The sequence below is a fragment of the Cynocephalus volans genome, chromosome 8 (genome assembly GCF_027409185.1).
Source record: "Cynocephalus volans isolate mCynVol1 chromosome 8, mCynVol1.pri, whole genome shotgun sequence".
Classification (NCBI taxonomy): Eukaryota; Metazoa; Chordata; class Mammalia; order Dermoptera; family Cynocephalidae; genus Cynocephalus; species Cynocephalus volans.
This window is the reverse complement of record NC_084467.1, coordinates 97,248,901-97,253,840: the sequence shown is the minus strand read 5'-3', so window position 1 is coordinate 97,253,840 and position 4,940 is coordinate 97,248,901. Positions and strand designations below refer to the sequence as shown.

The following is a 4,940-nucleotide window of genomic DNA, read 5'->3' as shown; positions in this document are numbered from 1 at the left end:
CACTGGCCTGGGTGTGAATCTGACCTTCATCACCCACTAGTTCTGCATCTGGGCATGTAATTAACCTCTCTGTGCAATTAACTTCTCAGTTTCTGAGAAATGAGGGTAAAAAGAGAATCGACCTATTTTGATCATCTAGTGAGTTAATGCTTATAAAGCTGATGGAACATAGTACACAATAAATGATAGTTCAAAAATTCCTAAAGCCTGAAATCACCACAGTAAACCAGGAAAGGGATAATAAAAAATAATAAATGTGGAGAAGTAACACAATACTAGATTCTTTCAAAGCTCTTGCTCACAGCCATTACCCCTCTTTTAGAAATAATAGAAACCATCAGTCCTGCATTTCCTTTTATACCTGAGAGTAGAGCTCACTAACTCATCTTCCCTCCTCCAAATCTTTCCTTTTCCAGGACTGCTCTATCCAGCATTAGTATGGATGGTGAGCTATGAATTAGTGTCCATTCACCCCTGGAGCCAAGTGTTCAGTGCGCATCTCAAGGAGACCACAAGCTAGAAGGCTCTTCATTCATTCAACAAGTTTTTATAGAGTCTCTCTTGTACGTATGAGGGATAGACTAGCGAATGAAACAGAACTTGTCCTTGCCCTTATGGGACTTACAAGCTGGTTGAGGATCTCAGCTTATTGCCTCTTCCAACCCCCGCCATCTTAATTTAAATGGTTCAGAGACTGGGAGAACAAATTGGTTAAACTTAGAATGCTAACTCTGATCAACTGGAAGTGGCTATGTGTAGTGCTGTGGGCGGGGAGGTGGGGAGCTTTGTGATTGATTAGTGATGTCTGCCTGGGTGCAGGACAGAGATGTGGTACCAGATGTCCCATTGATGTGCACACTGAGCCTTTCCTTGCATTCCAAATCCTGGAATAAAAGCTCACAGCTTGCATCCTGCAGCCCTCTTTTGGATTGTGAATCCAAGGTGGAAAGGGGAGGGGTGCAGAGCTTGAATTCTTAGCTCTGGGGATGGTGAGTCGTCAGAGCTGGCAGACCTAAGTCCCAATGGAGGAAAGAAATGGACGTGAGACAGTGCAGTCAGATTGCAGTTGAGCCCCTGACATGTATGGCTGACAGACGGGAACTGAGTTCACTAGATAATTGTAGAAGTCTGGCATTGAGAAAAGCCCAGTGACAAGTGATAACCTAGCCTATTGATGGAGTGATGTCATAATGGACTCTGTTCCCAGTCCCATCTAGCTTCTCTGTCAATGCTTTCCTTGATGATAAATGTTCTGCTGATCCTGGTGTTGACAGATAAGACTGCAGCAGAAGGCCCTGGTTTGGCTTGGCTTGGAAGGTGAGCCCAGGAGGTAGGGACAGAAACAGGTGCCTCCCTGGTCTGAAACAAGTGCCTTGGGCCTTGCCATCAAAACTTGGGGGGGGGGGGGGTCTCAATTGTACATGCTTATGTGGGTTTTTAACATGCATGCCAAAGGGCAGATATTCTCAGAGCTTGATGGGAACTTAGAGACCATCAATCCAGTTTTTCACAACCTTGGCATAATTGACATTCTAAGCCAAATACTTTTTTGTTGTTGTAGGCTGTTTACCACACTCCATAGATGCTAGTACCACATGCTTCTTTACATTGTTACAATCAAAAGCATCTCCAAAGTCACCCCTAGTTGAAAACCACTGATTCACATCAGCTCAATCTATGAATAAAAAACTGATGCCCATAAAAGTGACCTGCCAAGGAAGATTTGGTTCATTCTTTAGTGACCCTCCCTGGAGAATTCTTCTGTAACACCCCCCACACAGGGAAAGGATATCATAAATATGCACCTAGAGTGATCATATAACTCACAGTACAGCTATATAAAAACCTTTAGAGTTAGCCTACATTAAACTAGAGGAGGGCTCTTCTCCTGCCCCCTCCTCTGCTGGGTCTGGGGCACTTCCACGATGTTGCTTCCCACTCAGACCTTTCTGGAATCGGGTTTAGAACAAAATGTACCAGGCTTTGGAGATGGAAGCACTGTCAATCTTAGCTCTCATGGCAGCGTTGCTGACTTGAATGTCAGACTTTATAGGTCTTGGAATTGAAGGGGAACAAAACCAGTTTCATCAGGATGGGGAAGAACTCCAAGGTTGGTAGCAGATGAACTATCTCAGGGGCAGGTAAGGTAACTGAATAAGAAATATGCTGGGCTGTCCATTTCACCAATAAACTTATTTTCTTTTTTCTTAAAAAAAAGAACATCCCACTGTTAATTTGGTAGAGCCCAGAGTTGCCCACAGCATTAAAAATGGCACAGGGAATAGCATTTCACTTCTATTATCTTCCTAATGCAGGCATCAAGACCTGCTCCTGCTATGCTATTTCACATTTCCAGCTAAAAAGCAAGCAATTTCAAAGGCATTTTGCTGGCCCTGAACATTTTTAATGATGTGTGTTCTTTCTTGACTTCACTCATAATATTACCCCTATCAAGTGAGCCTAAGCCCTGTGATTACTGAAATAGTGAAAGGAAATGGCTAAATTTAAATTTTAGCAGGATGCAGGGTGGTAAGTAAAGCAGAAAGCAAAGGCTTTAGAAGAAAAGTACAGTTTACAGGTCCTTTGCAATTTAGTAAAACTTGAGTCTCTAACTAATTAAAAATGCGTGGGCTATATTGGTAAATACAGATGACCCAAGTCTCAGCACCATCGAGAACGTTTGGGGGGAACTGTCTGTTATCAACTCACTTTTGCAGTTTTTCCACTGAAGCTCCATGTTTGTCAATCTTTTGTTTGTTTTTGGCTTGATGACATGAAGCACTGTTCCTGCATGAGATACTAAGCTGTTGGGGCTGTTAGGACACTTGTTTCTATGTTGTCTTGAATACAAAATGTCCTGCTTTCTTTGCCTGTAGATGATGCTCTTGCATTTAGATGCCCTTTAGGACTAACCCGTGCTGACTAGTCTCCTAAGTGATTGACGGTAAATCAGAACTGTCATGAGAGATAGAACTCAAACATCAGTCAGGAGTTGATTGGATGGTACTAAGGCAGAATGGGGTGGAGGCAGGGGGAGAAGGTTGGTTTATGCTTTTAATGCTTTTGGTATATTGTGTAATTGGAGACAGATACCTACATCTCCACTCTAGAATAATTCCTGCCAATGAGTCCAGGAACTCACGGGGGCTGGTCAGGGCTCCCTCCCCTTCTGACAAAGTTAGAGACACTGATGTTTATTGGTTCCTGTTTGCCTGGACACCATGAAAATCACCCCATTTCTACCTACCCATTCTTCATGTATAATGGTCACAAAGCACACATTCAGTTCTTAATGACATTTTAATCCCAGGGAAGCACCCTACATTCCTGGGTTGGTCCTGGGAGTGTCTCAGGCCATCCCCATAACTGGTGCAGACTCTCAAGCCTGGGTGACTCCCTCGGAAAACTCAGACAATCCAGCGAGGTTAGGGATGACTGGTTTTGCTCCCAGCTCTACATCCAGGTGAGTGGCTTTATCTATAAGTCCTGGGCACCTCCTTACACATCACTCACCCACACCAGCAGGCATGTGCTTTGAGTTCTTCCCCAAAAATGGATTTGAGTGATTTCACCCACATTCCTCACCCCTCCCTTGTCTCCCCCTGTGACCAGGAGCACATATTTCTAAGATTTGCTGGTCAGGGCCAGGGTCGCCATCAGTGGTCAGTGAGGAGCAACACAGTTCATACCCACAGCTCAAACCCTCAAGTCAATTCTCCCACCACTTTTTAAGTGCCAGGCTCAGCACTAGTCTCACTGGACGAAAGGAGAGATGATAGCTCAGGGTCCCCGTTCTTTCTCTTCATTTCAAAGACAAGACCAACACTGAGATAATAAGTCATGGAGAGCTGACCATAATAAAGTCTTAGTTTCAGTACCAACAAAATGCTGAAGTGTTTGTCTCCCTCCTGAAACACTTTATATGAGAATAAGGTGTCTTATTTATCTCTTTTCTCAGCACCAAGCCCAGGGCCAGGCCCATATCTGTGCACAATGAATGTTTATGGAATGAGAAAGGGAATTAGTTGAGGAAGCACATAGAACTTTCTCTCTAGGGACCACACCAAGTCAATGAAAGGCACTTTCTAGCTCTAACTAGATGCCCTCTTCCGGCTCCTGAGCTCATTTTCTCCAGGAAACTTTATATGCAGTTACAGAGGTGATGCTTTCCTCCTTCCTCTCCTTGCTCAGCTTCTTAATGGTCTTTCATTCTGCCAAGGCTGATTGTCATGGGAACTGTGGAGATTTAGACAGACACCACAACCAACTCCAGGGCCAGCCCTTGGAGATTTGGGAGTAATCGTCTCTATAATACATGAAATCAGATTACATAAAGATAAAGGCATTTTAGGACAGATTTACTGGATGGAAAGGACAGAAAAGCATTCATGCAAGCCAGAAGAAAGGAGTTAGTGATTGTAAGGTTATAGGGCAGCTTGTGGAAATAAGTGCAGCCCAATCTTTTGGAAATTGGATCTGGGAAATCTGAACTGTTAGGTCTCGGGGTAGATTCTCTCTCTCTTTAAACTTTGGGACATCTATTCACTTTCCTACCTCTCTAATCATGGATTATTATGAGTGAACTGTCATGATTATCAGCAGCTAAGTCTTATGTCTCCTCAGGAAAACATAGTACTACTGAGTTACCGTGGCATCCCATGGGGAACTTCAATCTTTGATTATAGTTTTAAGAGCTTCTGGTTTCACAGGCACAGAAGATGTCTTTGAAATGATCTACAGACCATCTCTTTGACTCTCTTTATCTGGGGCCTCCATGGTGTCTCACCTGTTTACACGTGTGTGCCATTTTTCTCTCTGTAGCTTACTCAAGAAGCTTCTCTGCCTCTTGATAACTTCAGCTTGTTCACAGCTTTGCCTTGTGGGCAAAGCTCCCAATTCTCAGTAACCTTTGAACTCTGATTGAGTTCTGTCTCCATAGC

The 4,940-nt window shown here is 43.7% G+C and overlaps 1 non-coding gene across 1 annotated transcript; it reads right to left on the bottom strand.

The window, feature by feature from the left end:
- Window positions 1-4,607: 4,607 nt before the first annotated feature.
- LOC134385387 (small nucleolar RNA SNORA25) lies at window positions 4,608-4,736 on the bottom strand. Its single transcript, XR_010024365.1, has one exon. It is a non-coding gene; the product is annotated as a small nucleolar RNA SNORA25 (small nucleolar RNA).
- Window positions 4,737-4,940: the final 204 nt, after the last annotated feature.